Raw genomic sequence first — 11,040 nt, forward strand, 5'->3', positions numbered from 1 at the left:
TGCCGCCTCAACTTTCACGAAAAGCCGGATATGACGTCATCAAAGACATTTATTGAAAAAATGAAAAAAAGTATGGGGATTTCATACCCAGGAACTCTCATGTCAAATTTCATAAAGATCGGTCCAGTAGTTTAGTCTGAATCGCTCTACACACACACACAGACAGACAGACAGACAGACACACAGACACACACACATACACCACGACCCTCGTCTCGATTCCCCCCTCTATGTTAAAATATTTAGTCAAAACTTGACTAAATATAAAAATGAGATAAAACAGGAGGAATACCGTAACAACAAAAACACTAATGACATGCATGCGACATTTACCTTGTACAACACATTCATTGTTCCCCACCCCTTTCTTCTTTGTATTGCATTTCCCACGCTAATCATCCAGAAACGATGGCGCCGATACACCCCAGGGGTCAGCGAACGGTTCATAGAGCTCCCCCCTCCCCCTCCCCCTCCCCTCAACATTGCGTGGAATCAGGGCACCAATACAAGACTACCTCCAGAACAAGTCAGTGGCACACATTGTTATCGGAAGTTCCAGCCTTCTGGCCCTCATCGGTGTGGCTAATCACGCCCCTTGTCCTGTTGTCTTTGCCACCCGACACCCCCTGCTTTACTGCCGACCCAGCCCCCTCTCGCCATGTTTCATTGCATCACGGCCGCCACTATACTAGTCCTGGACCACACAGAGAGGTGGAGATAATCAAGCCTTTCGTACACGGGAGACTAGATTATTTGAAGGTGTGACTAATAAGTTGAGATTGGCGTCGTTTTTAAATTAGTGGAGTTCAGGTGATGATCGTATTTTAAGTAAATGGTGTGATAAATTGGACAGAGATTTGAGAAGTAGTATTTGGTAGGGGACAACTTGAACAGACAGATACAAACACAGACTTATTGTTCAAGTGAGAAACTAAACCAAAGATAGACGATCTTTGACTAAACGATGGTGGAACAGAGTAACCGCGGGACTGGAACTCTTGTAGAATAAAAGATGGTAAGAGCTCTTACCCTCTTTGGAAGAATATCTGGGAAAGAAATGTCTTTTTCGTCAGCAAATCTAGGATTTGGTTAAAACAAAAGCAAAGAAAAAAGAACAGAAATGATTGGGAGACATAAAATAGCTGTGGGTCAGAAGGTTGAAGAATTGGTTCAAGATAGAGATTGCCTGACGGTGGGGAATTTAGTTTTTTAAGCTTTGAAATAGGTAACATTGGCGGTTGTTTTATTGTTGCCAGATTTAATTTGGATAATTTTATGAGGTAAATTATGACGTGATGAACACACATTAAACATTTTCGATGACTAGTACAGAGATTCGTAGAGGAACACTAACCCCTCCAGCACAACCCCATCTGCACGCGTCGCTCGGGAAAACAACAGGGCAGTTTACTAATACGTATATTAGAATTATTATTGCGCAGGTTTTTTTTGTTTTTTGTTTTTTGTTTAGATATTAAATGACTAGATGATTACCCGCTCCGCCGGGTACCGGCTTCGTCGGGAAGAAGTAGAACCGAATACCAGGCTGCGCCTGGGACCCGGCTTCGCCGGGTGTACGCCGGAAGGGAGATCTAAAAATAGTAACGTGCAGTGACCTTCTTAAAATAGTAACGTAGTAACGGGAATATGGATTGACGCCACACGAAGGAAGGGAGATCTAAAAATAGTAACGTGCAGTGACCTTCTAAAAATAGTAACGTAGTAACGGGAATATGGATTGACGCCACACGAAGGAAGGGAGATAAACGCGCAAAACAAAACACTGGAGAAGATAAGGAAGAGTTACTGGGAATGGATATAGTGGATCTACAGAAAAACCAAAATCGGTTCAGCGCTGCGCGCTGAGAGCACGTGTTGAAATATCTCATCGATGAGGTTGTGTCCGGGGTGTAGCTGAATACGGTCTCCAAATTTGAAAAAGATCGACCGAGAACTTTGGCCGTGCATCGCGAACAGACACACAGACACACAGACAGACACTAGTCGTATATATATATACTAGAGGAATACCCGGCTTCGCCGGGGTGAATCGCGAGACAGAGACAGACAGCGTGGCGGTTCATCACAATCACCTCTGCAGGCGAAGTCCTGTCAAACGGGATTGAGAATTTTAGAGCTTATTTCTTAGCCCTATATTATCTGTTGTGGCTTCTCAAATGCCAGAACATACAGACAGACAAAAGCCGCTAGACCCCATCACAAACAGAACTCTACAATCCACAGGTTTTTGCCCCCACACACACACACACACAAACACACACACAGAGAAGCCGTATATATATATGCATATCTGTATCTATAAATATAATAAGATAGGTGAGAGTGTATTTTTCGCGTGGCTATAAATTGATTCGACCTTTTCACTTTGACAGTAAGAACAACTTACGGGTGTAAGGGAAGCGTTGTGGACAGCGCAGTGGACAGCGTTGTGACATTCTAAAAATAGTAGTAACTTACAACTGAACGGGAAAGCCACACGAAGGAAGGGAGATAAACGCCAAACACTGGAGAAGATAAGGAAGAGTTACTTATAATGGTGAAATGAACACAAAAACCAAAATCAGTTCAGCGCTGCGCGCTGAGAGCACGTGTTGAAATATCTCATCGATGATATTGTGTCCGGGGTGTAGCTGAATACGGTGTCCAAATTTGAAAAAAGATCCACCGAGAACTTTGGCGTTGTGATGTGGTGTAGCGGCTATGGTGTGTCGGTATGGGGGCCCGGGTAGCTGAGGTGGAACCAAAATAGCTGAGGTGGAACCAAAATCGGTTCAGCGCTGCGCGCTGAGAGCACGTGTTGAAATATCTCATCGATGAGGTTGTGTCCGGGGTCTCTCTGAATAAGCCCACCAAATTTGAAGCAGATCCATCGAGAACTTTGGCCGTGCATGGGGAATACACAAATACACAGACACACACACAGATACACAGACACACACACAGACACAAGTCGTATATATATATAGATATAGATGTGCGGAAACTGCTGCATCTTTTAAACCTCACAGCAATAGCTTGACACAAGACACGTTGACAGCAAACAATAAATGAGTTAGTCAGTGTAGAAAGAGTCATTAGAGAAGGTAAACACCACACAAATTATCAGATACAATTGTAAAGTTCAAATACGTGGTACAGTGATAACAAGAATTCATCTCTGTCAGCAGATACATCCACACATCAGATAGCAATTTGTCTTACTAATAGCTACAACGTTGGTGGTTTTGCTTTTATTCTAAAAAGTTAGTCGATAATATTTCCTGACTCTAATCAGGAATCAGAGGTGTCAGTGCCAAATGTTTCTAAACTGACATTTTTTTCTGCATTTTTCATCATATCAATCTGCACATAATGATATACTGCGCTGGCATTGAATCGTAGTTTGTTAATGTAGGTCATTCTGACTAGTCCGACAAGGTGTGCTGATAAAATTGGCACGTGATAAAGTATGCGTGTGTGTGTGGGGGGGGGGGAAGTGTGCGTGCGTGCGTGTTCGCGCGAGTGTGCGCGTGTGTGTGTGTGTGTGTGTGTGTGTGTGTGTGTGTGTGTGTGTGCGTGTGTGTGTGCGTGTGTGCGCGTGTGTGTGTGTGTGTGTGTGTGTGTGTGTGTGTGTGTGTGTGTGTGTGTGTGTGAGTGACCCTAGAACCTCACCTATTCATTTAGAACAAAACCTGCCAATTTTGAAACAGTGCTAATTGTAATTTATCAATTAGGCGGATATAGCAGCCTCGCCGTACATTATAGAAGAACATTGATATGGACGGAACTAGTCACTCAGAAGTTTTTCTGCCACTTACCCCAAGAAGGCTAACCACAACCACACAGAATCATCCACACCGCAACAAGTCTCGAACAAGCCAAGACGGAGTCTTTAGTTCACTCCCATAGATTATCGTGTCCTGAGAGAAGCCCAAGACAAACAAATACAGAGGCTCGACAAGATGCTCCTCGGCGATGTGAACGAGCACTAATTCCTCAGGAACGGGACGCTCAAGCACATTTTAGTGGGCAGATAAAAGGCGCCACGGGATCGTTAGTGTCGAAGTATGCCAAAGGAATGAGGAGGTCTGTGGGCGCTGAAGAGGCGGAGGTTTTAACTTTTCTTCTTCTCTATCTCTCTCTGGTCCCTGATTTTGATCGGCCGTGCAGTCTTCGGCAGTTTTACGGGAATGCCTTTTCTGCTCGAGGCTTTTTAGGGGTGGTAAGTCATGAAGAGCAGACGAGGACTTTGTGGGGTGGGAGAAAGGTTCCCAAAGGCCGATTTCTTGGGTCTATTTTGGGAGATTCAAAAGAGAACCGTTGCGTTTGATTCTGTGAAAGTGCGACGTATAAATGGTTATTATTCTTCGTGCCGCACTTTTTTTCAAATGCTGGTCTCTTCGTGAAGAAATTGGGAATGCAGATAAGATTGCTTTTGATCTTGAATAAAGGGATGACCGAATTAGATTTTTCTTGTCTGCTTTTTTTTATTTATTTTTTTATCACGATGTCGGTTTTCCAGTCAGATCCACGAGGTTGTACATTATTACTGTTGCCGTTGATATTTTCATTCGCTTGCTGGGCATTTGCTTGTTCGTTTAATTTTATTTTTTCTGCCATGCAAAGTTTCGAGACTTTAGGCCGAAGAACAGGCAAGGAAGGCAGCTCAAATACATGTAGTGTATTGTTTTTGATTGTATCTTAACACTTAATATTTTAATATGTTAAGAATGTGTCATTGTGTTTTTCTTATTTACTTTATATTGTATAGTAAGAATATATAGCCGTGTTAGAACAACGGTTGACTTTGCTTCCATAAAAAAGTTGGGAAATAATTTACACCTGAACCACCACATTTTGTGTCCTCAAACTTAATGTTTCACGCGAAATATTAAATGAAGAGAAATAGACCATATACATACTCGGGGGAAGGGAAGAACGCCTCTTCCTTTTTCCTTCAATAAATCCTCGTCAACCAGCTTCCGTTCGACTGAGAGACAGAGGAAACTCGAGCCAGAGCATTCTAATTTGTCAAGAGCATTGCGGAATAATCTCCCGGGCAGAAAGAAATTGTCTCCCCCTTGACTTGATGCCTATCATAGCCTGGATCCAGACAATTTATTTTGTTATGGTTATCATGCCGACCACATTAGACTAAAAGGCGGGGAAGCTGGAGACTGCCTCCGGAGGCTCATGACCTGAGTTTGTAAAGTAGGAGGGCAATGGAGCGTACAGTTTAGTTTGGGGGGAGGGGGAGGGTGGCAAAATCCTTGTATGTGTTTCTGTTTCATTGCGGTTTTAATCCGAGAGGGAGGGAGTAAGGGTTGGGGGGGGGGGGGGTATGATCGCTAGCTATCAATAGGTTAGAAGACATTTTTGTTACCTAGGTTCTCACAGTTCTTCTTCTTCTGCGTTCATGGGATGAAACTCCCACGTACACTCTCGTGTTCTTTGGCACGAGTGGCTTTTTACGTGTTTGACCGTTTTTACCCCGCCATTTAGGCAGCTATACGCCGCTTTCGGAGGTATGTTACTGACCTAGGTATTTCCTAGCACTCGTGGCAGAAGAACTCCAATATTAAAATGATTGGCCTCTGAATGTTATTTTGTTGTTTGTTTTGTTTTGTTCTACTTGCAGAATATTCGCAACAAGAGGGACGCAGTGTAGGAAGACTACTTCTACTTTTCCCTGCCCAACGTCAAACTCCAGAAGAAAACGTCACTTCTGCTTCGAAGCTGACGGAGGAGCCTCCCAGAAACGTTCTAGGCTACGTTAGGAGGAAAAAAATAATTGCCACATGCACATCTTTCCCTGAGACTTGTGATCAAAGACCCTTTCATTGTATGATTTGCCATTATAGCTTGGTTTGTTTGGCAAGTTGTTTGTTTGTTTGTTTGTTTGTTGGTAGGTTGTTACATTTAGTCAAGCAGGTTTTTTTTTCCCACTGCTAAACATCTACAAAATACACAATGCATACATTATCACCACCGTTCTCACCACTACCATGCACCACACTGCACCACGGAACAAAAAAGGACGAAACGGAAACTGCAAAAAAAAAGAAAAAAAGAAAGAAGACAAGAAGAAAGAGCCCGAGCGAACCAAAAGGCGGAACCAGGAGGTAAAAAGGGAAGCCTGTGAGACGTTGGGAGGTCGCAATAATGACATTTAAAGACCACAGACCCCTCCGTTTTTCTTCCCGCTCCTAGAGGCTCCTCCGGGCCTCTCAGTACCACTTGAGGCCTAATTACCGGCGATATCCGAGTCGTGGCTTTGAAAACGGCCTCTCAGGACGCTTGGCTCGGGACTTGCACGTTCTTCGCCGCTTGCATACGAACCACATGCGGAACATCGGGTAGCTGGGTGGTTGAAAGAGAGAGGTGTTCTGCGTTCGGCTTGAAGATGTGGTTTCCGCTAGCATGTGGGAGGGGTGGGGGTGGTGGGTGGGTGGGGTTGGAGTGTGGTGGAGGGTGAAAGGGAGAGAGAGAATGCGTGTGTGTGTGTGTGTGTGTGTGTGTGTGTGTGTGTGGTGTGTGTGTGTGTGTGTGTGTGTGTGTGTGTGTGTGTGTGTATTGCCGAGTTAACTTTCTTTTCTTGTCACTGTCTCATTTTCATTTGTATGTCCGTCCACATCAAAGACAACTCATTTACGTACTTTTCATTTGTTTCGTTTTCTCTATAATTACATGTTCCATCATCGTACCTTTCTTGTACTTTGACTATTGAGTTTCAAACGTTACCATTCCGTTTCAGATGTCCCCCCTTTCTTTGTATTTCTTCCTTTCTATCAATAATTATTAGGCAGGCTGAAGCCACTGAGTTGTTTATACACATACACTATGATATATCTCAGTGGCTGAGGCTGAACTAACGTTTCCCATATGTTTACCATTTCGATTTCAGACAAAAGAGCTCAGCCTGTAAGACAATCAAAGCTCATTCACTACACCGCACAGAAGCGAGGGCCAGCCGACCGTTGACGGATGGAGGTCGAAGTGTCCCGAGAGACATCGCTTCCAGCCTCTCGCTCGTGCTCCACTTGCAGATAACCGCACGAAGGTGCTGTTTACATTGTCTACGATAACCTCCCTTGCTGCGTGTCAGAGCTGTCTCCTTGCAGAGTTGCGCCGCCTGCCCCACGCCGCGCCGCCATTAGCGGCCATTTTCTTTCCCGTCACCCCCTGCGACGGATCGGTCAGCGTCATTTCCTCTCCCAGCACCCCCCTAGCCTGTGTACACATGCGCAGTGGCCCACCCATTCTGAGGGAGGGGTTACTTTACACTGCTGACACCTTATCTTTGATTGTGGAAAGCGAACAGAAAACATTGAAATTCGTCATGCTAATTTTGGGGACCTTGTAGGAAAACATTGGTCAGTATAGGTCCTGTTTCTTCACGAGGTGTTTGGTGGCTGGTTCCAGCTATCTATCTCTGTCCAAAGCGTTGTTCTAACCTTGACAGAATTCATCGAACTGTTGCTAGTGTTGCACTTTTGTCTGTGTACTAGTCTGCGCCTATCAAAACTTTTATAAAAATAATCATTATTTTCTGTTAAACATTTCGTGAAAATAAAATCACAAAACCGCTGGAAATTTGATTTTTTATATGAAATACTTTTCATAATGGAAATCAGATGTTGAGTACTCTTTTACCGTGGTAATGTTACTGTTTTTATTGTTGTGCTGTCGTTGTTGATGTTTTTCCAATGTTTGTTTGCGTTAATGTTAGTGCCTGTGAAGTAAGTTAGTTCACAATACAGTTCGTTGGTCAGTCAGTTTCTGAATCGGTTAGATTATTTAACGGTTTGCGTGTTCAACCGGTTTTTCTTTGTTGTTGTTGTGGTTGTTGATTTCATATGTGTGTTTGTGTTTTTGTTGACAGTTTTGTGAGCAGTTGTCCTAAAATTATATTAACAGAATACGTGTTGTATTATAGATACACTAATATGGTTGCACATCAGTATTATTTCAGGCGAGATCTTGAAAACAAAACTGATGTTTTTATCAATGCTGTAGGTTAGTGTAATTGTTGTATTAATTTCATCTCTGTATATTCCATCTCATATGAATGGGACGAGCAAAGGTAATTTCACGCGACAATTCCCTAGAAAAGCGACAGTGACTTGAAACACAAAACTCCAACCAATACCAAGCTTTGTCTGAGAGTGTGCGCAGTTCTGCATTGCCGAACATCGTCTATTGGTGATGTGAGCCAGACAACAGACCCATGGAAACAGCACAAGCTGATTTGGAAAAGAAGCCAGCGCACTCTCCCGGGAGATAGTTTTGGGGGAGGGGGGGGGGGGTGGCAAAATCCTTGATTGATTGTGGTTTTAATACCGGATTGTATTTAAAAGCCAAGACTTTGCTAGTGTGTCTGCTAGCAGTGATCTAGTCAGCAGAACCATGAAAGCATCAGTAAACTGCGGTCAAAACACAGATTGGTATTAAGTTCGAATCTCATTTTAATCCGAAACTATGTCTGTTCATCTGAAATTGAACTACACAGCAACCTTTGGCAATCGTCTCCAAGCTTACAGTTTCCATGTCTGACTGACCACATCCCCACCCCCTCACTTTCACCCCCCCCCCACCCTCCCTATTCACCAAACAACTGAACCACGAATCGATTCACCCGTTCATTGGTAAGGCGTCCGCCCCGTGAGCGGGAGGTCGTGGGTTCGAACCCCGGCCGGGTCATACCTAAGACTTTAAAATTGGCAATCTAGTGGCTGCTCCACCTGGCGTCTGGCATTATGCATTTATGGGGTTAGTGCTAGGACTGGTTGGTCCGGTGTCAGAATAATGTGACTGGGTGAGTCACGAAGCCTGTGCTGCGACTTCTGTCTTGTGTGTGGCGCACGTTATATGTCAAAGCAGCACCGCCCTGATATGGCCCTTAGTGGTCGGCTGGGCGTTAAGCAAACAAACAAACAAACAAACCCGTTCATTCATTTATGAAAGAAACTATTCACCAGTATTTTGAAACAATGTACACAACAAAGTTTATTTTGCTCAACAACAATACAAATAAAAGTAAATCACAAGTCATCAAAACTGAACAAAATCGACTGACAGCAGGTTAAAATCGGCTTTCGGGACAAATCAGAGAAGCACGAATTGAACTCACGATTCCAAAGCGCTATTTGTGTTTTGCACTTCATGCGCATGAAACAACATCACAACATTTAAACATTGTTATAGATATATATTCTTTGCTGTGTAGAGAAGACATGACCATTCACATACGTGTATAAAAAATTTCTTACACCAGACCGAGTGCAAGGAAAACTGTACTTTTTGTTGAGAAAGAATCAACAGGTTCATACACATACACATGTAAAACAATGTTTAGAATAATGAAAAAAAGGTACATAAACATTTCAATATAATCTGGAGAAAAAAAAACACAGATTAAATACATTTGTTTGCAAAATTCAGTTTCGGACAAAATTCTTGAATTTCACAAGAGTCGAATGATGTAAATGCAAATAAATAATTATTAAAAAACAGATTCAAAAATCTCATATTGGACGGACATAAGACATGGTAATTATACACATTATTGTCACGCTTTTCAGTTATAAAACCACTACACGGCGGCAAAAAGAAGTTTTTAAATTCAAAGTTTGGGACAGAAGAGTTTTTCTGACATCTATTTCACGTTCGACGGAAATATTTTTAGGCTCAGAGTGGTTTCTTGCAGGGCGTAAATATTGTTTGTTCTGAAAGTGACTTCAAGTACATCATCGTATTTAACCCCCAGTTTTCCACTTCTTGTGTTTGTTTTGAACAAAAATATTGGTAATTCCCAAAGAGTAACATTTTGTATTTGTATACTGTTAGATTTAGAAGCAGCTTTATTTTTCTTTTCTTTTCAATAATATTTAATCTTTTCATTTTATTATTTTGAAACTAAGAAAATGTTTCGGATCTTCTTGGCTGAAATAATTTCATCTTGAAAAAAAGCTTCATTTTGGAGGAAAGCATTCCCCCATACACTGACTATTTTTTGTCCAATGTCGGACGGAAATATTGTTCATCCTGAAAGAAGTTCATATATTTGGACGGAAATAATCCTTGCCATGAAAAAGGTTTCATATCGACGAAAATATTCTCAATCGTTGATAAAGATAGCCTTAGGCGGAAATATTCTTCATCTCGAAGAACAAATCGTTTTTCACAGACATGTTCAGAAACTATTTGTACACGCTTAATTTTGATCAATGCGGTTAGTTGTTTTAACGAACACATTTTTATACAGCAGTTATGAAATAATAGTCGGTAATAATGTTCACTAGACAAGTTGTATTCTTAAGCATAGTAACGAAAAGGTAGAAGAAATCGTGTGATTTGTTGTTAAAAATGAAAATGATCTCAACAGGGAAACTGAAATTGATTTTCAATTATGACTGTACAAACTGCAGGAGGAATCGCCAGAAAAGGTCTTTACAAAATATTAGAAACACTGTTTGAAACAGAAAAAGTGAATGCTTGAGAAACTGACACTGGTATACTTTGTAAGCTAATGAAAAATAGCATGAAACTAAAGGGAAAATGTGTAAAAGATGGACTGAACTTATGACAAGCAAATGGAACCAAAAAGATAAAACCGCAGTTTTATTGTAATTATCACTGATGACTTCCCCCCCCCCCCCCAAAAAAAAAAAAAAAAAAAAAACAACGTAGGACCAGAGTTTGCCGCCCTACATGCCCTCCACGCCAACCGGCATAACAGGCAGTAAGTCAGTAAGTAGAACCAGAGTTGAAGTGAAATAAAGTGATAATGAAAGGTATTCAAACATGCTTGAAGATGATACATTGTCTACACATTTACACGAATGCTGATAGATCTATGAAAGAAGTCAAGCGGATGTGATCTTCTTAACGCAACACGTAACACGTTACACCAAAAACAGAGTAATACGGTCACTTTCGATTGCGTAAAATGTCATTTGTTTGTTCGGATTTTAATTTCAAATGACATGCCTATATAATGATATACTTCTTTTTTTTCTCTCAAAAAAAACAACATTCACA

Source organism: Littorina saxatilis, linkage group LG1 (genome assembly GCF_037325665.1).
Source record: "Littorina saxatilis isolate snail1 linkage group LG1, US_GU_Lsax_2.0, whole genome shotgun sequence".
Classification (NCBI taxonomy): Eukaryota; Metazoa; Mollusca; class Gastropoda; order Littorinimorpha; family Littorinidae; genus Littorina; species Littorina saxatilis.